Below are 23,400 nucleotides of genomic sequence, written 5' to 3' on the forward strand. Positions count from 1 at the left end.
AAGCCTGCACTCCTCCTCTCCTTGCTACCTGGCGAATAAACTGAAACTCTCTGGAGGCTCTAGACCATCACGTAATGTTTAAAATCTACTGCTTGAACCTCCCACTTTCGAGAAGGAAAGATTGATGGCCCAATCCTTTTCAGGCAACGCGGTGAGAATCTGGAACTCACTTCCGCCTCAGCTCCGGACCACCACCTCCTCCCAGGCCTTCAAAACAGACCTCAAAGTTCTCCTCCTCCAAAGACACCTCCAAAAGTAATTCACACCCTATTATCTGAAGGAAGACCTCCCATTACTGAAAACTCTATTCTCCATGTGAAAGTGCCTTCCCAGTGTGTTCTTGTGGTTGGAGTGTTTGCCATTATCCTTGTACCTGTGTTTGGTACGGTTTTGTAACATGCACACGTCACTTTTCTCTTGTAACACACTCTTTGCTACCTCTCACATTTTGTTTTCTTTTGATACTTGCACAAGTGCCACCATTGCCTACGTAACGTTTGTTCTGTGCCTGAGTGTCTAGCATATATTGCAGTATATTACCTCTAATTGCAGTCCTGCCAAGCGTCACGCAACAGGTGTGACACTCCCGCATGTCAGTGCGGTGATCCGCATCACCGCACTGAAATGCATTGTCACGCATTTTTGCCACCAGTGCCAGGCGCGCTCCTGTGCCAGGGCTCTCTGCTGCTCGACTCGTGCTGCATGCTGAGCCCCGGCCGAGTTCCTAAATAGTTAATAACCAACTGCTCTCAGCCTCTGTGGAGTGGCTGAGAGCGCGGCTACAATGTATATGAATTCTACCCAGGGCTGCCTACCGTGTTCGGCGCCGGGCGGCTCGGGCTTATCACACACACAGTGACACTGCAGGGGGAGGGCGGGAGGGGCTGCCCTCTCAGCAGAGTATACTGCTGCTGTCAATACCCGGCGTGGCACCATGGGGGCCGGGATAATAATCCGGATGTGCCGTCACGTCCGGACTCTGAGGAAGTAGGCAGAAAGCGGCGGGGGAATCGTAATGCAGGCTGGAGACTCGGACTCTCTCTTTACACTGCAATCATGAAAATGTCGCACATAGCAATTATCTAAAACCATGGCAGCTGTGCCCTTAGCCAAACCAAGGCCAGAGAGAATTTCGAAAGGCATCCATCTCAGAAAGTCGGCAAAAACGGGGAGAGCGGTAGTATCCCGTCTTTTTCCCACCCTTCTTAAAGGCAACCGGGAAAAGGCTGTATGAACGGCGGAAGCTTTTGAAATTTACCTCCAGCTCTAGTCTACAGCAAGGATGCCGACGTCTTAGTTTTCACTACGCCAAGGTGCATTTTACACCTCCTCCGTTACCTGGTTATCTCAGGGATGTTGCTGGAGTGAAACACTGACTGCCACAACACTCCCCAGAATCAATTCAAAATCCAGATAAGTTGTTTCAATAGTATGTTTGTTAGAGTGGTAAGCTTTTCTAATATACAATTGCAGGAATATCCGTGTGCTCCTCTCCCCAACCCCTTCAGTACTCGCTAATATCAGCTGTATTTAATGTGTTGCCTATTCTGAGCGTCATTGTTACAAGGCGTAATGCAATGGTTTCTAATGAATAACTTCTGGCATCTGTAGCACTGCAGGCAGGACGCCTAACTGTATGCGCCTTTCCTGCCAAATATGGTTCTTGTTTTCAAATGAAGAGCCTCCGTTTTCATGACTTCTGCGCATAAAAGCACCTGCTGCAGAATTCCTTGTATGTCCAGCAGGGTTCAGGCAACAATAGGAATGTTAGGATAACGCTGATGATCAATGTTCCTGCTGGAGAGATATGGGAGTTTTAAGTGGCAGTTTCTGTTAACAGGGGTAATATGCCTGCTACAAAGAACGTGTACCATGCAGCTCAAACAAGTGTATTTATGGGGATAGCTCAGTGGGTTACTGTTTTTGTCACAGCGATCTTTTTACCTGCAGTTCTTGAGTTACAATCCTAATATGGTAACTATGAACTGTCATCAAAGCGCTGCATGCATACTGCAGAATATAGGTTAGAAAGTTATGTTTTTCATCAGTCTTTCATTAGTGTTTCATTATCCTAAGGTCTTGGGGGCAGTAGTCTGTTTAGAAGCAGAGCGCCTCGCACATTCACACATGTGGCAAGACCCTACATTCGTTCTAAAGTGTGTCTGCAGCCTGGGTGTCCACCTGGTGCGTGAGAGAGTCACGATAGGGTGGAGGGAGTGACCCAGACACAGGGAGGGCTAGAGATTCTTGGGGGCACTGATGCAGGTGCTTAGAAGCCAAGCTCCTCATGCATTCATACTTAAGTGACCTTCAATTTTTTATGATTTGCACCAGTTTCAAGATCTTCTTAGAGTTTCTCCTTGCTCAAATGGGTTTAATTTCGGATATTTATATATTTCCCTCGTCTTCATTGTTTGATTTTGATCATGCGAAAGTGTCACTCATAGACGTTGAAATGTCACTCAAAATTGCACTGAAATTATGAACATGTCACTCATGGCAATTTGAAACCTTGGCAGCTATGTAATTGTACTTTCTTTTCTCTTGTAACCTGCACACTTGTCGCTTTTTCCTCCTGTAATGCACTGTTTGCTACCTCATGTATTTTGTTTGCTCACAATTGTCACTTTTACCTCATGTAACTTAACGTCTGCTTTTGTAATTTGTTCACTTGTCATTTTCTGTTCCTATTGTGAAGCGCTCTGACGCCTTCGGGTAAAGTCCGAGCTATATAGAAACGCATAAATAAATAAATAAAAAGTTGTATAAAACGATAACGCCTCAATGCCGGCTATCATGCAGCTGAAAAACTCTTTCCGGAGCAGCGAGAGCGTGTTTCCGGTTCAGCACTATGATAGCTTGAGGTGAAGTTGCAGGGGCGTTCACTTGGATGGGGGGTGGAGAATCTTCGGGCGGGTCTTTTGTACTGACCAATCACACGACTTGGACGGAAAATGCAGCCACAAAGACCCGCCCAGTCCCGCACTTAGCTTGTCATTCAGTTTCAAAACAAGCCTTCTGATTGCTTCTTTTTTCATTCGCACATTGAAATTTTGAGTCGGATGTACAAAATCTTCCTATAGGAGGTAAGTCTAATGCCCACGTCTGGTACCTTCACACCCGAGTCGGTGTGCGTGCCAGAACGCTATTCCTTCAATACATCCAGCTCGTTTCCCGAACGATAATAAACGTGCTTTCCTCGTGGCCTTTTAAGTTTTATGTGTGACATTTCCCAGAGCACTATAATTTCCCTGGTCAATGGGGAAGTTGCTCGTCCAGGTCAAGTTTTTTCTTTGCATGGTGAGACTTGTAGTCTCATGGTAATACCGACATGAATTATTCTGCAAATAGAAAAAAAGCAACTGGAGAGGTACTTGGGAAACATTAAATTACTCTATGACCCTCCTCCCAGTCATCACCTTTGAGCTATAACTTAGACATCAGAACCACTTTTTTAAGGTTGAGCCAGCAAGAGTACAAGCTAGCGAATCTCGTCGCAAGACACCTTTGTTTACATCAAGAGTATAAGCTAGCGAATCTCGCCGCAAGACACCTTTGTTTACAAAAAGGGCTTGGAGCCCACCCATTACTTACCGTTAGTGTGCCTTGTGTCAGTTGCAGCGTCCCTAATTAACTGGTTCAGCCAAAACGTCACTTCCGATGCTTGCTGCTGAGCATAGACAAAGCACAGATTAATTCAACTTAATCAGTGCCTGTCTGCATCTTCAGGTGCGATTATGGTACTATAGGGCAGATTTACAAGCCCCTTGCGCCTCTTTTACGCCGCCGTTGCATCACTTTTGTGACGCATTGGCGGCGCAAAACCAGTGCCATGCTGCAGGGTATTTACAACGTGACGCATCTGGGAGATGCGTCACGTTGTAAAGCACTGCGCCAGAAGTAGGCGTTCCTGTGCAGGGGGGCGTTCCGGCGCAGGAACCCCTCCTAAAAGTGGCTGAGTGAAATCTACAAGATTTCAGTCAGTCACTTTTGAGCTCATGCTGCGTCAAAACCCTGCGCCTGCTTGAAGCAGGTGTAAGGATTGACGCAGCATTGTAAAGATAGAGCCCCCCCAGAGAATTGCTGGCGCTGTGTCGCGCTTGCGACGCAACTCCAGCGATGCGCCGCCATTACGGCACAGATGCATCACGCATCTGTGCCATTTTTGCCCCATGGTGCAGCGCATTGTAAATGCGGCGCATCCATGGTGGCGGAGCCGTGGCGCACAATAACTGTCGCATCCCTGCTGATATGAAGGGATGCGCCAGTTATTGTAAATCTGCCCCTATGTCTTTACCTAACATCCGTGCCAAGAGAGTGCTGGTGCTGTTACACACTGAGTTCTGGCCCGTTTTGTGTCACCAATAATGTCCCTGGCAGTCTATGTGGTGTCTGATTATATTCCAGAGAGAGATATCCTAGCCTCAAATCTCTTTCATTGTGCTGATTCTAAGTTAAATAAATGTCATTATTATTCAAAGCGTTTTCGGTAAACCAAGCTTCTTAACATAAAGTAAAAGCACTGTTTAAAAATGTTCCCCTTTTCAAGGCTCTCATTAAATAATGGATTGATTTATAGGTCAAGACTCGGCATTAAATGGTTATCAGCTGTCTGGTTTGCTAACAACATCTCGGGGGCATTCAGAAAGCTTTCCTGGGAATGCATTCCGCCCATTGCTTTACATTGGTGTTGTGGTTTGTAATGCATTTGCTGGCTTTCTAAATTATGGCTTTATTTGTTTTAGGCTGTCCAGCTTGAGTTCATCCCTTCCGTGGCCCATACCTTATTTACTGTATTCTTCCACAGCGCGCTTTCTGTAAACCAACATTTAAATCTTGACCTTTTTTGTCACATTTGCTGTGCATTCAAAGACAGAGTTCAAATGCCGGGCTCTGTTTTCTAATGAAGCTTGGTGTTAACTTTACTTTCTCTGACTTCAAATTGAGAAGATTTATGTGACGAATTTGCTGGCTACTCGGGGTGTGCTGGAGGAAGACTGTACAATGTTATTTTTTTACCTAGCACACAACAACATTTAAATATCTGTAAATGAACTGCTTATCTGTGCAGATACTTCAGACTACATCAAATTAGAAAAGCAGAAATGAAATACAATATTTGGTAATTCTGATGTGGGACGGAAACACATATTTTAATATGATCAAAACAAATCAAACCACTAGGTCAGTGATTGTTAACAAGAGGTCCGCCAACCCCTAGGGGTCCATGACTCCTACTCATGCGGTCCATGACTTCAGAAAAATAAACTGGGCTCCAAGCTCTGGGGCGTTGCACTTTAAAATCTCATACAAGGTTGACGGCCCATGCTGCAGAGTTCTTGTGTGACCTGCAGTTAAGCAATAATAAAAATGACAAGTTAATTGTGGTGATTAATATACTTGCAGGAGAGGTCTGAGTTTTGTCTAGTGGAAGTTTTCATTTATCTCAAAAAAGAGGGTAAATGTACCTGCTGCAAAGCACAACATTTAACATGCAGATCACAGATTTGTATTTCATTTAGATAACCCAGTGGGTTAATGATTTTGTCATGGAGATCCTTTGTTTACTTGCATAAAATACAATCACTCTTATATAGCACAGAAACCAGCATCAAATAGCTGAACACAAACGTCAAGGCATTGTTTTAGAGATGTTTTTTTCCCCGTCAACCTTGTTTTACTCTGAGGTTACTAAAAATGTGGTGCCTTTGTGTAGTAATAATTTTTAAGGTCGAGCCTAGCAGCAAGCATACGCTGCTTTGCGAGGTATTGTGTTTTCTCTCTGTTGGCTTTGGCCATGCCCATCACTTGTAATTGGCTCCCTGTAGTGCCCCTTGTAAAATCGTCCTCTTCTATGGTCCCTTTGCTGTCTTTGTCCCGCCTTTTGGCCATGTTTTTTCTGCCCTGGCGACTGACCGAGTTATATGGATCCGTTCGCTTTTCACCACTTATACATGTTTGGCACACTACTTTTTGTTTTGCTACAGGTTGCTCCATGTCCTTACACCACTTACCAATAATCAAAAGAGAATGGACACTGGTATCTGCATAAACAATTAGTTTTTTATTGAAAACCCTCATAGACTTCCTGGAAAATATCGTAGCGGTATATCTTTTTTCCGCCCCATCAGGAGTCTTGGCATAGTCATTGGGTCTACGATTAACGTGCAAGATGCCTGCCTCACCCGAGGCTACTTCTGGTGTATGCAGAAGTGTCCAGAAATCAAAAGGGGGGAGTTAAAAAATAATGACTAGGTCAAAAAAATGAAAAACTTTAATGTGTGAGAGGAACTAGTCACTATTATTAAGAACCATTGTGATATGTAGGTAGTTGAGTTATTGGGCTACCATATCATTATAAAAAAGTGTCGACATGTTTCAGCTCACAGGGCCCACAGGGGTCGGGGGAGCTTTCGTCAGGACAGTAACAGACAAACAAAAAGGAAATATGTATATATCTAACACACACACCTTCTGTGTGAGTTACAGCAGTAGCAAACTGGAATTTCCAAGCTGTAAAGGAAACCAACAAAATTATTTTGTTAGTTGGTAAGGTAATGGGGTTTGGCAAGCAAAGGCAAACAATAAAGCATTATTTTATGCTAAAAAACAGATTAACCGCATTTGTGGAGTTAATCAGGAGGGTAGAGGGACTAGGAGAAACAAAAGGTCTGGTAAGGGAATGCAATTCAGCCAAAGGCTGTACATTAAAAGTCCTCGATGTATTGAGGGCGGAAACGAGGCAATAGCCTGGTTGCAATCTGCATTATTTTTGAAAGCATGATGTTACTATTTCAGAACTATGAATAGTATAAGCTGTCGATACATGAGTTACCATGAAGCGACCGTCACCATGTTCCGGTGAGTGAGAGGAGGATAGTAATCAAAATATGGGTGTTAATTCAGAGTACCCGAAAGTATTGTTGTCCCGTTTCGTATTGTGCCATACGGGCTCCAGAGCACTCAGAAAAATGTTCCTATGTTGACATCTCAGTAAAACAACTCGCGTGCATTGACTATGTACTCGTGTGAACGGTCTCTTTTACGATGTGACCAAATATTTCAAAAACAGACAACTGGACCGTGAAAATGCTATACGTGAAGTCTATAGTTCGCGATTATATTGCGTATACACTTTTAAACATTCGTAATAGTGCTTGAAATGTTCTGTTGACTGTGCTTAAAAGAAAACGGGCATAATACTTCTCCGTGACCCCCATGCATGACCCAGTGTGTTACCTTATGCATTCGATATTCGGACTTCAACGGGGAATCAGGGTCGCTGCTGTTTTTTTACCATGCGGCGCGTCTTTCGTGCCTTGTGCTGACTCTGCCCCCGGCTATGGGCGGGTCTCTAGTCTCTGTTCTTTTGTCTTGACTATAGACACTAAGAGGCATCTTGCACGTTAATCGTAGACCCAATGACTATGCCAAGACTCCTGATGGGGCGGAAAAAAGATATACCGCTACAATATTTTCCAGGAAGTCTATGAGGGTTTTCGATAAAAAACGAATGGTTTATGCAGATACCAGTGTCCATTCTCTTTTGATTATTAGTAACTTGTAAAGGGGAAACGAATGGACTCATTATCCTCTTCCCTCCCTCCTTTTTTTGACTTACACCACTTACCGCCTGTTGCTGTCTTTCTTGCTTTTGTCGGCACCCCAGCCAGTGTGCATCTGTAGACGCTCAGCACCTTTTGTTTTACAATTCCTTCGCTTTTCATGCATATTCGTCTTTGAACGGTACAAAAGGGGGTGGTAATGGACGGAGCATCTGAACCAATCAAACACTCACACCCAGTCAAAAGATCTGGGTTTAATCCATCACCGTTCTTTAGCCCACTCTGCCACCCCAGTTCAGACATGGCTATATGCAAATCAGTCTGATCCTGTGCCTCATGGGAACAATCCAGCCCGAACTGCCAAGCCATGTCTTCCCTGGACCGGAAACAAGCTTCCGAGGACCGATTTCTGGCATTCCAGCTGTCTTCAGCCCGGCTTGCTTGAATCCAGTGGCAAAGTGAGCAAGGGACTCACGTCTGAGCATACCCTGCCACACTTATGGTGGCCAAAAGCGGTACAAAAGGGGGTGGTGATGGACGGAACATTGCGCAGGTGCAGTTCGAACGTTCAACGGCCGACGGCAGCACTACGGAGGTTGTGGTGCCGTCGACCGGTGAACGTGCGCAGCACTTAAGGGGTTACCCTTTCTAAAACTGTTTACATCCCCATGCTGTCTCTCGCTGCTACTTCACCCATCTCCCCCCTTGTCCACCTCCTACTGTCATTGCTTGTTTTGTTTGCTATTGTTTTTCTCCTGAACAGTTTCTGTGCATGTCTGTTCCTTGACTATGTATACCACAGGACCGATTTAGGCAGAGGACTTCCGATTCTTTTAAGCAAAACCGGCTTTATTTTAGGTCTCCCCAGCCTAAAATTGAAGTCAATGGGGATAAATACATGATGTTAAAATTTTTTTTTTATCTACCACTTTACTGCTGCAGGGCGCACTCCCTGTAACGTGACTAAAGTTGCAAGTCAAGTGGGCCTGCTCCAGTAAAGTATTTCAGGGCACAGGGTTAATGTGCTGAAAGCAGAGCTCTGTGTACAAGGAGAGGTCACAAGTTTAAATATGTTTAGTCCATATTTATCATGTTTTTTCGTTTTGGGAAACATATTTTATTGATTTTATACAATGTGGCGCCTTGGTTGGTTCAGAGCCGCGGCAATTGGTACATTGGTACATAACTCTCGTAATTCTTATGCAATGAGCTGCGTTGTAGACATTTTAACATTTTACATTCAAGTACAATTAATAGCCCATTTTGGGTATCGAAATTTCCAGGATCGAACAATTGCACCAGCTATTCCAGTTATATATTGTCCAATAAGATCAACCAAAAACAGAACATTTCTTAACTACCCACCCCCTCCCACTAGTCTGGCTCACCCCCATATGAAGTGATTAGAATCTGAGGCTTCTACTTATTGCTCAAATATGCGTCATGTGGGAATTACTGGGTGAAGGATGTTAGTCAGGTGGTTCGGATCAGTGTCAGGCGAGGATGAGTGGGGAGGCCTAGCAGTGTCTCTTGTTGAGGAGAGGAGGTGTTGTGCGCTATAAGTGGTGTGGAGTTAGGGGGTCGATGACCTTAAAAGCCTCCAACATCAGGTCCCATTCCACGGAGATCTGTATTTTTTGTAACCCACAGTATTCCTCCCGTCTAAATACTGGGCTTTCTGCTCTACCCCATCGGACCATCCCTCTGTGCCAGGTAGGTACAGTTGGGGGAAAGGCTGATTTCCATTTCATTGTGATGGAGCATTTTGCTATGAGGAGGGCCAAGTCAACTAAATGGAGCTGCACTTTCTGCGCCTTAGGGCGTTGGATTAGTCCTAACAGGCAGCTTTCTGCTGTGTCCCAGTTGGGGAGTCCTGTGTTATCTCTTATGATGTGTGTGACTGAGGATTAGAACCCTCTGAGTCATAGGCACGTCCATAACATATGTTGAATGTTCATGTCCTTTACCTGGCATTTAGCGCAGCAGACACGCACATTGGGTTATATGCAATTGAGGCGGTGCGGGGTGAGGTATGCCCTGTGGAGGATCATATATTGTATGAGTTTAAATTTGGCGTTATGGGACACCTTTTTGGAGTATTCTAGGAGAGACGACCAGTCCCTATCCGTTAAGTCCTTTCCAAGATCTCTAGACCACTTTTTCCTTAGAGTCGTTAGGAAGATTCCTGCTTGTGCCCGGGTCCCCTGTACAGCCATCCCTCACCCATCAGGTATACTGCATTTGTTCGCTCGTGTGTAGGGGGCTCTTCGCCCCTCGGCGAGCAATGCTTATTTACATATCGAATATTAGCTGCTTGCAGCATAAAAAGAGAGCTTGGGACTCCCTGCTCCCGAGCGAAATTCTCGTGGTCTAACAGGGCATCTTCTACAAACATCGCTCCCACTGTGGAGACCCTCTCCCGAGACCAATAAAGTATACTTCGTCTAGTGACAAAGTCCATTGTGGTGGGTATTCAAAGTAAGGGGATTGTAGAGGCATAGGGAAGGCACTGCCTGGTGTATTGTAGGGCCTTTTTTTCAATAGGAGATAGCGCTATTTGCAGCAATAGGGGGGACTCAGGGGGTACCCTGCTCCGAGGTAGTAGCAGGGTATGCAGGGTGCCCCGGCTCAGGGATTGCGGTGTGTAGCCAGTTTCGTGCAGATTACGGCCTGCGAGCCAGTATGATAGCCTTTGGGTGAATTTTGCGAATCTGGCGTTCGCGAATTTGCGTATTTGCGAACTCGCAATCCGCAAAATCCGCGAATTCTTGCGAATGTTAATTTTTTTTGTGTTCGCAAGGGTTTCTGCCAGTTCGCGAGGGTTTTGTACCAGTTCGCAATTGCGAACTTACTTGTCGGCTCACAACGGTCGCGACTTTGTTGTTTCTACGTCTGGTTCATCATCACAGGTTCACAGCACCCTCTGTGTCACCACTGCCACCCTCTGATTCACCCATGCCAACCTCTGGTACATCACTGCCACCCTCTGATTCATCACTGTAGATTATGGGGGGAAAAGCAAGCACACCTGCCCTGCTTCAACTGACATGAATTAATTTGGGGTTGATTAATGTGTCACTGAATTTAAAGTTCCTGTCTGGCACCTGCTTCTTTATCTGTAATTTGCTTTCTGTTGCAGTGCAATTTTTTCCCCCAGGACCTTTGTGGCCTACTTGTAGCTATTCTATGAGCCTGCTGTGAGGGTCAGAGCAGGGTCATAGAATAGTTGCAAGTAGGCAACTGAACTCTGGAGGGGCCCCTCAGGAAGCACTACAGGGAATGGTTACTAATGATGAGTTTGAACTTTTGCACCTGCTGAGTGCTTTCAGTTTTGCAAAACTCTTTTTTTCTGCAGAACAGCAACTGTAATGCCCCAAACAAACGTAGGCAACTGAACTCTGGAGGGGCCCCTCAGGAAGCACTACAGGGAATGGTTACTAATGATGAGTGAACTTTTACACCTGCTGAGTGCTTTCAGTTTTGCAAAACTCGTTTTTCTGCAGAACAGCAACTGTAATGCCCCAAACAAACTTACTTGTGAAAGTTGATTTCTAATCCAAAAGTGATCCAAAGAAAGTCAAAAAGGCCTCAAATCCAAAAAAGTGCAGGCAAATGTCAACCTGAGGAGTAATTCTGATAAAAATCATCATTTTCAGAAGGTTTATGCTGTTGCTGGTGGATTTCTTGTGTAGAATTGCAAATTTTGTAATTTCGCGAGTGCGAGATTGTTGCTGCCCGCCGCATCTACATGTTCGCAATTGCGAACTCTCGCGATGCGTCGCCAAACTCCCGCGGGATCCCGCAGCAAGATCCAAAATGGCGCAGCACTCGCAAAATATCAACTCGGCAAACGCTGAATGACGGTAAGTGAACGCCGCACGCCGCGATATTGTATCACCAAGCAAAAAAATCCGCTGCGTGCGAATTTGCGGATTTTCGGTAAATTCGCGAGAGTTCGCGGATTGCAAATTTACCGAAAATCCGCAAAATCCGCGAGCGGAACGGATTTTTCGCCCATGCTTAGTAACTGACTTGCAAAGCAGTCGGCACGAAAATCCGGCACTCCTCGGCCACTTTCGTCTGGCCTCAGCTGTAGCTTAGACAGTCCCACCCATCTGCGCCCTGTTCCTCAGATGAGATCCAACAGGAGGGAGTCCAGTGTTTTGAAGATAGAAGCAGGAAACAGTACTGGCAGATTTGTGAAGAAGTACAACAGGCACAAGAGGACCATCATCGTAGAGATGGCTACTCTGCCCATCACCGAGAGGGGCAACGACACCCAGAAGGTTATCTGAACGCATAGCGCCTTGACCGCTCACATCAGATTGCCTCTGTTAAATCTTGTGGAGTCCTGTATATTTGGATACCCAGATATTTGAAAGTGTGTGGGGCGACTGCAAGGGCAAACTGCCCAAACGTAACAGTTTCATGGCGCTCTTCTGGCTAAAAGAAGAATGCGTGAGATTTCTTCTTGTTTATGGCAAGGCCCAAGATATGTTCAAATTGTTTTAAAATACTCGGAATGGGTTTTAAGTCCTCCCTTTAGTCATGAGTGTATAAAATAAGGTTGTCTGCATATGCTGACAGTACGCGCACTTAGTTGCTCAACCGGATCACTTTTGCTTCTGCTTCCTTCCGGAGTTTAATTGCGGGGGGTTCTAGCTCCAGCACGAACAGCAATGTTGACAAGAGGCAACCCTGTTGTGTGCCTCTGCTCAAGTTTGTGAGATGTGGGAGCTAGAGCGGACTCATGCCGTAGGGGCCGTGTATAGCAGCTCGACCCAACCCATGTACTCTGGTGGGATGCCAAATTTGTCCATAGCCATTATCATGTTTTTCCAATTCAGGGTGTTGAAAGCTTGGCACAGATCTAGGGAGATGCATCCAGCATTTCGATAATCGTCTGGGGTGGCCTCCATAACCTAGTGGAGGCGTCTGATGTTCAGGGAGGTGCTATGGGTGGGGAGGGGGTGCAGATGAAGCCACACTGGTCGGTATAGATCAGTTTTGGCAGATAAGGGAGTAGTTGGCGGGCCCGGATCTTGCTTAAGATTTTGTATTTCGTGGCTAAGAGCGATAGTGGGCGATAGCCCAAAATATTCCTTGGGTCTCTGCCCGGTTCAGGGAGGAAGGTGACCAGGGCCTGCATAATGGAGAGAGGGAGATTGCCGGCATCTTGGGCTGTTTGATATAAGCCTTCCAGGTGAGGGATCAGTTTATTCGAGAAGGAATAAAAAAACTCTGCAGGAAGGCCATCAAGGTCTGGAGCCTTATTACGTGGAAGTTCTCGGATGGCCGCCTTAATTTCAACCTTGGTAATAGGGCCAGATAGGTCTTTCTTGACTGCACGCGTGAGTTTGGGATAGGTCAGATTGCATGCGAAGGCTGATAGAGGCTCCTTCCCTGAGCTACCAGGGGCTCAGTATAATGCCTCGTAGTATTCGCAGAAGGCCATGTTTATTTATTTTTGTGTGTGCACTGTGGTGCCGTCCGGCAGGGTCAATTAGTGTATGGGGTGCGAGGGGGCACACCTTGCAGAATGCGTGCCAGGAGTGCTCCAGGTTTATCTGCCTCTGCGTGTTTCTGCTGGGTAAATGATTAATAATCAATTACTCGGAGCTGCTCCAAATGTTCAGCGTGTTGTATATGCACCTCCTGCCTCTTTTTTCGAGGGGTTGCTGACTGCCTCCTGTTCCAGGGTGTTTGGAGTGGCTTCTATCGATTTAAGATTAATGTGGATTTCCTGACTGGCCCAGACAGTGGCACTGATGGCAGCGCACCTAATCACTGTCTTAAATGCATCCCATTCTATAAGGCGTGAAGAAACTGAATAAGAGTTCTCATTAAAATAATTATTAATAATCAATGCATTAGTGTCTCTGAGTACAGTATCTTCGAACATCTGTGGCCACAACCTTCAAGTAGGGACAGGGGTGAGGGTTCTTCCCCTGGATAACGTCATCTCTAACAGGTTGTGGTCGGAGAAGGTATTGCCCAGATATGTGATGTGGGACACTTGGGTTGTTATGGAGAGGGAGCAGAATATCATATCAAGTTGTGTGTGTAGTTGGTGGGGCGGGAAGTAGAAAGAGTCTTCGCGGCTGTTTGGGTTTATGAGGTGCCATACATCTCCCAGCGACCAGCCCATCGCCCATGTCCATAAAGACTCCACCTGCCTGATAGAGGCAGCTCCCTGGACGAGGGGATGAGAGCGGTCCAGTTGGACATCTAGGATTGTGTTATAATCCCCTCCTAGTACCCAAGGGTAGCCCACCCAGTCTGCCAACACTGTATTGATGCTTGTTAAAAATGGGTCCTGCTCGTTGTTTGGAGCGTATATACTGCTGATGACTATGTGTGTTCCATCCACTGTGCCATGGACCAAAACATACCTGCCCTGTGTATCAGTGCTCTGTTCCAGGACCACAAACGGGATCCCATGTCTAACCCATATGACTGTTCCCCTTGCAAAGGTGGAAAATTATGTGGTGAACACTTGACCTCTCCATTTTTTGCGGAGCTTAACCGCCTTGGAGTCTGTGAGGTGGGACTCCTGTAGCAGGTTAATCTGTGCCTTTCGCCTGTTCAATTGGGCATGAATGCTGTGGCATTTGTGTATTGATCCCATCCCCTGACGTTCCAGGTGACTATAGTGTACTTTCCCAACATGGCCATGTGTTTATGTGCTCGGTTCTTGAATCTACTCGGGGTTGTGAGATGGGTAGTGTGTGCAGAGCGATGGCGGGTGAGCCAGAATCCCAAAGAACTATAGTAACTCCCAATACTAGGACTAGCTCCGAAACTATGCTGGTCCAAACATTATACACAACTGTGTGAACATTCTTTCGATTTCAATGTGCTTTCGGTACAGGGGGGGCGGTTCCTACATCTTGCATAACCCACCAAGTGGAGTGCTTCTATGTGATTGACCGGATCATAAATCCTTCATTAGTGAGGTAGAGATGCTTGGGAGAGGGGTAAGAATATGTATGATACCTTATTTCTCCACAGTGAATTTAATATGGCTTTGTTTCTATAGGATATCCCCGGATAGGGCCGCCATCTGCAAAATAGGTCCTTTACTGTCTGTGGAGTGATTGAGGGGAACAAGGCAACACTACTCTTCATGTCCGAGTGCATGTTGGTGTCCTCTGAGGACCATGGTGATGAAGGGGGGCGGGGTAAGGGGCTCGGAAGGCAGCCGCCACTGCTAGTGCTGACTCTCTGCCCGGTAGGGCCTGCTCCGACGATGGGCTCTTCGCATTGGTTTTGTGGGTCGTTATTTTGCGACGCGTTCTCTTCCCTGTTGCTGTCCGTGGCTTGTATTCTTTGACAGGCACTCCATTGATTGGGGGGGGAGGGAAGGTAGCCTCCAGCCAGTCACTTGTGGCCTCCGGATTATCAAAAAAGTGTGTTTTTTGGTTGTTTATAATCGTCAAACGGACTGGGAATAGTAGAGCCTATTTGAGATTCTGGGTTCTGAGTTTCTTTTTAAGCGTTTGATATGAGGCTCTTTGGCGTTGGACCAGAACAGTATAGTCCGGGTATAGTGAAATCTGGCGATTCTCGTATTGTATAGGGGATTTCTTCCTGGCCATTTGGAGCAGGGTGTCCCGGTTCCCGTAGTTAAAACTACGGGCTATCATTGGACGGGGGAGCCAGTTGCTGGCTTCCCCGGAGGGATTTTGTGCACCCTGTCCACGCAGAAGAAATCGGATAGGCCCTTCGGGGCTACATGTTCTTGTAACCATTGTTCCACGAAGCGAGTGGCGTTGGATCCCTCAGAGCGTTCCGGCAGGTCTATTATACAAACATTGTTCCGCCGTGCCCTGCCCTCATTGTCCTCAGCCCTGTTAAGGAGCCCAGAAAGCTGCCACTGCAGATGTAATATTTGCTTTAAATGCTCCTTGTGTTGTGTCAGCAGTTCAGACAGGAGTAGTTTATTGTTCTTTACTGCAGAGGACAGCTTGTTGTGATCCGCCTTTAGGAGCATGAAGCCGGGGGTCAGGGAAGCGTATTGCAGCTCTGTTGCTTTCCACGACTCTCGCACCTCTTGCAGTATGATATCCAACTTGTCCAGGGCGGATTCCATGTTGGTGGGTGGGATGCAGCTCATTGGGGGTGTTTGGGTGGTATTGTCCATGTCTTCCTGCAGCTGCGTATTCGCAGATGCCATCTCCGGTGCCTTTCCCTTTGTGCGTCCCATGATGCGATGTTCGACTGGGGCAGTATCTCCCCCCCACAGTAGAGCAGGAGCAGGGGTTATAGTGGGGCCAGGTGAACCGGCACCGAAGGCAGTCGGCTGTCCCAGCCCAGTCAGAACAACAAGCTTCATCAGGCCTGGAATCACAGTCTCGGGGTTCGGGCCCGAGCAAAAGCAGGTGCGAGGGCGTTGTGTTGTTAATTAAGGCAGGTGCAGCGGTGAGCAGGAGATCTGGACACAGCCCAGCAGATTGACTGTTTCTACTGCTGAATGAGGCAAGAGGCAGCGCCTTGCAGCAGACAGTTATGGGAGGAACATGTTTTGAGGAGTCATGAGGGCCCCAGGCAATCCATGCATCATGCCGTTGGGGTGTCCCGATGGGCAGGCTAGAGGTGAGGAGAACAAAAAACACACAATTCATGGACAGAATGCAGAACTAATCAAAACATTAGCCCCAGTCAAGAGATCTGGGTTAATTCCATCATTCTTTTGCTCACCATGCCACCCCAGTTTAGAACTGGCCATATGCAAATTAGCCTTGACCATGTGCCCCATGGGAAGAATCCAGTCCGAACTGCCAAGCCAGGTCCTACCTGGACCGAAAACAAGCATCCTAGGACCGGTTTTGGGGTTTCACCCCTCATCAGCCAGGATAGCTCGATTCCTGTGGCACAATGAGCCCGGGACCCACATCTGGGCATACCCGGCGCACTTAGGGCGAGGAAGCAAAAGACACACGAATGATAGACTGAATGCAGAACAAATCAAAACATTCACCCCCAGTCAAGAGATCCGGGTTAAATCTATCATTCTTTTGCTCACCATGCCACCCAAGTTTAGACCTGACCATATATATATGCATGTATCTATACATGGGCACTGTTGGTGGGGGGTAGTGAGAAAAGCCATGGAAAAGAAGGTCATTGTGACGGTGTAGATTACCACACCGGTTGCTATCAGCACTAAAACCGGCACCGGATTGATAAAATATATACACATAAAGCTAATTTTATTATTTTAAATGCTCTGTAAATGTGAAGGAATTTTAAACTGGAGGCTAAAAATTAAGTGTATATCCTTAGCTTGATATGCGGGAACAGTACAAGTATATCAACACTTGTATGCATGATTACTGGCCTCAATTGAAGCAGTAGCATGCACTGACAAAAAGAGAGGCTGCATTAAAGGGGGAAAAAAAGCCATACAGTGGAGCATGGTGTATATAGTTTTGTCTTTTAGGAATAATCCCAAATTCTGAAAAGCTTCAACCTTCCCATTAAAGCTATAATTTCAATTTACGTATGTGAATGAGATAAAATATTTCATAATCTGTGTATTTGTTTGACGTACACTTGTTTTTTGTATTTTACTGTATTTTGTTGAGGTTCAAATCTTAGAAAATATTTAGACTGGGGTCCCCAGATTACACAAGTGTCTTCTGCAGCAAGTCTTCTATTTCGGCAGCTATAAAAGTGGACTCTCGTAGGCAAAAATGTAGCTGCGCAGGGGGTCTCCATTGACGGGGTGTCTGATAAATTTCCAGCGGGAAACCCTGAATAGTTTATAGTACCCATTCATCTTGATTCAAAAGACTCCTGTGGCGAAGAAAGGTTTGGACTCGACACCCCCCCAACTGAACCTTGGAGGCATCAATAACCTTTACCTTTGGAATTATAGGATTGGAAGCCTGTTCTGGGACCATTTCTGTTAAAGCGGCATTGGAGAAGAGCTGTCTGGAAGGGAAGAAAGTCCCCCATCTTGTGGAGTCCTGACAGTCTTCTCAACCCCATCTGTTAGATCCTCTGAGAAGGCCTTGGTAGTAGGGACTGCCTCGCCCGGTCTAACTAAAAGCACTTGCTTGGAACACCTTTTTTAGGCTGGATTGTGCCTTGTCCAGGGTCGTAAATATGGTAATTTATTTTGAGATGTCTTTCACAAATTTGTCCCCGAAAAACTGTCTCTCAGCCAAGGGAAACGCTTACCCCGAAGCTATCTCAATTAAATTTGTTTCCATGCAGATCAGAAGGGACTTCTGTCAATCAGAGGACCTGGCACATTTGGCTGTTCCCAGCAGGCATATGGCCTGTTGTTTTCACCCTGCCAGAATGTTAGGTTAATAGGGGAACCAGTCTCATTGACAGATAAGGTATTTTCCAGACTTTTCGCCAAAGGACCTGTGAGATCAAGTATCTTATCCTGACACCCACACCAAGCGTAGACTATTCCCTTCTTGGGGTCCTCGGCACACTTTTTTTTATAGAAAGGTTGACATACATGGGTTGATCTCAGGAGTTTCAGCAACTTTGTTGGGAAGGTCTGGTCTGGGCCATTCAGCCCTAAGTCTGTTGCAGACTTCTTTCTTAATTCCTGTGCGCCTCGGGATGGCATCCTGATAGGAATAATTAGAGTGCGTATGCGTAAAATCTGTGTAAAGCAATTTGTGCACTGTTTCCAGAGACCTCCATGTCATGCACAATAATGTGGGCTGCAGTCTGCGTGCTGGAGTAGCAACTCTACAATAAAATGTGCCCTGGTCCAGGTGGCAGACTGCTTTTTTATACAGTCCCACAATTCGGATGGCGCAGTTACAAAACTGTGATATAAGGTGCACCACAATCTGGCAATGCCGCATAATGTGCATTGCTATTCGGGAACTGAGCCATAACAGCATGGTATAATGCGCATCACAGTCTTGTAGGAGGTGATGTTGGCTGTTTCCATATAGCGCCTTCAAGGCAGTGCTACAATAAGCTTTATCTCTGGCCCTCCGAGGAAGCTTCTGTTTCCCCTTGACTGACATGCTTCATATATCCTGCCATCCAAAGGCACCTTAAACACCCTGCTCTCGTCGACATTACTCATTGCAAGGTTTTCAAAACCAAAAATGCCACTAGTACTTCACAGAGATTCATCAAATTAAATCGCATTCTAAAACAGAGACCGGTTCCGAATTGCCACACCTTCTGAAAACGTCGTGGCTGTTAGGATAAAAAGCTCTGTGTACCTGAATTGCTATTCATTTGATAGACTTAAAAACAGATGGCCTCCAGGCACTTGAATGACCGGTGTTATGGTAACAGGATTGAACATGGTATTGACTTTGTAAGGATTAAAGGCAAAGTAGGCCCTGCTGGAATTCAACCCGGGTCCTGTAGATCTGGGAGCAGGACTTCAGGCAACTGATGCATCCTACCAGCCTATAAACGAAGGACACTATATCACTCAGCATTTTTCAGAACAGAAACATTTTAAACCTGGTGTAAATTTTGTGCCCTTAACAGTGGTTGTGGAGGGGTGCAGTCCAATGAAAAATGGTGACATGCAGTTGAAACTGTATTACACAACATCCTGCAAATTAATTTTTCATGTACACTTCTTTACACGAGAGTCGGATTTAAATTAAACCTCATTTAATAATGAAATTAATGCAGAGATTCACAGAGATCTCTATTTAAATGAAGTACCTTTCGCATTTACATTTTTTCCATTTCACTAATAAACAGCTTTTCACTGGTATTTTTTTGATTTTTTTAAGTCTAAGGCCTTATAATACCTCTCCCGGGTCAAGGCTGACGCTTCTAACAGAATTGAAGTGCAGCGGTTACTGATGGGCAATATGCCCTGCCTTTTCCACTGACATGCCCCTCTCCACGCCTCCCCAGCTAAGTAAATTTCAGCTAATGTGAGCAGCTGCTTTGTGCGAGGACGTGCAAGTACTGGAAAAGGCCTCAAATTAACAAAATAATAATACTAGCCTCATTTATTTTTAAAGCAGAGCATTAAAGGGCACTAAAATGTATATGGGGGCCTTGAGCTACCAGTAGCTCGCGTTCGACTGGTTGGAGACCCCTGAGCTATAGTGTCTAACTTGCTCTCCTACTCACTCACAGAGAAACAAGTGATTAGACACCCCAGAGCACAACACTCCCAACCCTCTCAGGATTCGCGGTTGCAAGACACACCATTTCGCTCACACTCTTGTACTTGTCCACAAGAAGATCTGACAGAGACACACACAAGTTTAAAATATTTATTTAATGAACATGCTCTAATATGCAGTATATGTGCCACAACAAGCAGAAAAATGTATACTACAAATACTGTCAGCATAGCAGTTAGTCCATAAATCATGAAAGGAGATGTCTTCATGAAAAGTCAGTATAGCCTAACCCCTTCCCCTTGCACGGAAGTAGTTTTATTATATATTAGAAGGATCTCTGGGCTTTGTTTGCAGACCACATACCTAGCCTAAATATGGTAGATCTACATTATAGGTGCTGCCTCACACTTCTCCCTGGAAAGGTCCCTCTCCAAGTGTGTGGTACCTATTCATGCATTCCAGTAAGACCAAAGTACGTTGTCCCAAACCCCAGCTGCATCGGTATGTTTTGTCTAGGTGCTAAGGCCTGACCACAACAGAATAACAAGGGGCATTGTTGTTCGACCTTGCTCCCAATATTCAGACTAAATCCCAAGAACCTGCAGAGTGTGAATACAGCGATAGGTTCTCATGTGAAAACGTAGTCATGTAGTAACGAGCACAAAGAAGTGGACAATCTGCAGCGTGCTCATGCTAACTTAGAGAAAACCACAATGTCCCCCCGGGCCATGTGATATCTTGGATTGTAGGGGTGCCTCCTGACTGCTTCCTACCTGGTGTCCCAAGTACACCACAGACCAGACCCCTGCCCTATCTGACACTTACTTGCCTTTATAGGGAGGCCTGCCTTTTGCAGAGCATTCAACACTTCCCAAAGGTGATGCAAGTGATCATCCTAACTGGAACTGATCACTGCAACGTCATCCAGGTAAGCAGCGCTGAAATCCTCCAGCTCAGGCAAAACCTGGTTGACCAACCTCTGAAAGGTGGCAGGGGCATTCTTTAACGGAACGGGAAGTGCCCCTTTGGTGTTGAGAATGCTGACCTCTCTTTGGCCCCATCAGCCAAGGCAATCTGCCAGTACCCAGAAGGCAGCTCCTAGCCAATCTATGAGCTCAACAGTTCTGGAGATGGGGTGCGCGTCAGTCTTAGTTACAGTGTTGAGCGCACGATAGTACACACAGAACAACAGTTCAGGTGTGGTACCGGGTGCATCAGCCTTCAGGGCCAAGACCACTGGGCTGGGCCAAGGAGTGTTGGAGGGCTCTATCACCTCTAACACTAGTATCTTGGAAACCTCTTCCTTGATGCTGGCTTTGGCCTTGTCAGTCGGCCTATAAATATTTTTTGTTTTACAGGTGGACTATCCCCAGTGTCCACATCTTGGGTACAATAGTGGGTGATTCATGGGGTCAAGGAAAGCACAGAGGCAAACTGTCTCAGCAACCGGTGACAGTCCCTCCGCTGTTCCAGGTTCAGTGTAGGGGAGAGGTTCACACCCTCCATAGACCCATCCTGCTCTTTGGTAGACAAGAGGTCAGAAAGAGGCTCACTCTCCTCCTCCATTTCATCATCTGTCACCAGGAGCATAATCACTTCATACCTCTCAAAGTGAGGCTTGAGGCGGTTCACATGTAGGACCCTCAAAGGATTACTTGGCATCTTTACGTTCACCAGATAGGTGACTTCGAAGTTACATTCCACCACCTCAAAAGGCCCAGTCCTCTTGTCCTGGAGAGCATGCGGCTCCACTGGGGCCATGACCCACACTCTCGGGCCATGCTGAAACTCAACCAGAGTGTCATTCTGGTTATACCAGCTTTTCATATCTTCCTGGTTTACTTCTAGGTTCGCCTCAGCGAGTTTCCTGAAGCGGGCAGTCTAGTTTTTTTAAGGCCAGCATGTAGCTGAATACATCCTATGAGGGTTCCTGGCAGCGTCCTCCTAGCTCTCTTTCAACTAGATTCAGAGGTTCTCTTACAGGATGCCCGTACAGCAGCTCAAAGGGGCTAAAACTAAGTCCCTTCTGCGGTACCACCTTGTAGGCAAAGAGAAGGCATGGCAAGAGGACGTCCCACTTACGCCTCATGGAGCCGGTCAGACCCATAATAATGCCTTTTAGGGTTTGCAACCCATTACCTTGGGGGTGGTATGGTGTGGTGAACTTGTAGTTTACCCCGCAATGTTCCCACAGAAATTTCATATAGGTAGATATGAAGTTGGCACCTCAGTCGGATACCACCTCCTTGGAAAAAACGCATGCGGGAAAAGATCCCCATCAATGCCCAGCCCACTGCAAGAGCTGTCATTGTTCTCAGAGGTATAGCCTCTGAGTACCGGGTGGCATGGTCCACCAAGACAAGGATAAACCTGTTGCCCATGGCTGTCTTGGGGTCCAGAGGCCCCATAATGTCGATGCCCACTGGCTCAAAATGATTGCTCATGACAGGGACAGGCTAGAGTGGAGCCTTAGATCTCCCTTCACTCTTGCCACTTGCCTGGCAGGTTTGGCAAGAACTGCCATGAGTATCAGAATTGTTGCGCATTTTGGGCCAAAAGAAGTGGGTGACAAGCCTTTGAAAGGTCTTGTCCTGCCCAAAAGTCCTGCCGAAGGCACATTATGAACCAGCCCCAATAGGAAGGCTCTTAAGCGCTGGGGTACCACCAGCACACGGGCTTACCCAGGCTCAGCAACATTAGGCTCATTATACAGGAGACCATTCTCCCAGTAAATCCAGTGTGATCCAGACTCCTTGCCAGCTGCCTGATCTGCAGCCAGCTGCCACAGACCCACAAGAGTAGGGCAGTCTTTCTGCTCCCTGCAAAATTCCTCCCTGGTGGGACCCCCTTCCTACTTCCGATGGGTCAGCTCAGGCTAGACTCCCAGTTTGGCTATCTGCTCCCCTGTAGGTTCCAGGGTGTCGCACTCCGGGTCAGTCTCTAGACCATGGGAACTTCTGGGGCGGGTTTCCCGCGCCTGCTCCTCCTGTTTCTGGCAAGGACCTGAGCCATTCTTTCACACTCCTGTTCCTTTTGATCACACTTACCGGCTGCCATCTACCAAGTGGTCAAGCATGCACACTCGGGCAACACCATCATCTTGGAGTGTGACCGGCGTTTCACATCACCCCAAATGGAATCCTCCAGGTCATTTCCCAGCAGGCAATCAACAGGCATGGATGGGCTCAAAACTACTCTCAAGGAACCTGTCAGTCATAGAGAAGTTAACCAGTTGCTGAAATGGGCTGATGCATTGCCCCATACTGTATGTCATAGTAGACCGAAAGAAATGTGGGTGCCATAATAACAGACCAATGGATGAAAGGTCGTGCTGACGATCCCTATAACTAACTAGACTATCTGTACTTTTATTAAAATCAATAGGTCTTTGCTAATACCAGGCCTAAAATATGATTCATATTACCAAGAGATGGGCAAAGGATGGGCTGACGCATTTTGAAGAGAGTGGGTAGTCATTTACAAAAACAAATGGCAGGTTAAAGAGAATGCAGATCTGTGAGAATAATAGAATCTTCTGCTGTTCACACATGGAGCAGACGAATATAATTGTGGAAAGTGGTTGTCTAAAGGTGTAAATATATGTAGCCACTTCAGAGTATTTGTATCTGACCAGGATGCCTTGAAGTCCCAAAAGCTTCTGCTTGTATTGGTGCCACTCTGTACAAAAATGGATTAACAATTGGGGTGGGTGAATATCCAACTGGATGAATGATCACAACTCTTTTTTTATT

The 23,400-nt window shown here is 46.3% G+C and overlaps 1 protein-coding gene across 1 annotated transcript in view; it reads left to right on the forward strand.

Moving 5' to 3' along the window:
- The first annotated feature begins 2,975 nt into the window (after window positions 1-2,975).
- The window catches only part of TELO2 (telomere maintenance 2), a 603,857-nt gene continuing 583,432 nt past the window's right edge, over window positions 2,976-23,400 (forward strand). Inside the window, exon 1 of the mRNA XM_086941299.1 lies at window positions 2,976-3,086. The gene's annotated coding sequence lies outside the window, so the exon portion shown is untranslated. The remainder of the gene's footprint in view (window positions 3,087-23,400) is intronic.

The sequence above is a fragment of the Lissotriton vulgaris genome, chromosome 10, assembly GCF_964263255.1.
Source record: "Lissotriton vulgaris chromosome 10, aLisVul1.2, whole genome shotgun sequence".
Classification (NCBI taxonomy): Eukaryota; Metazoa; Chordata; class Amphibia; order Caudata; family Salamandridae; genus Lissotriton; species Lissotriton vulgaris.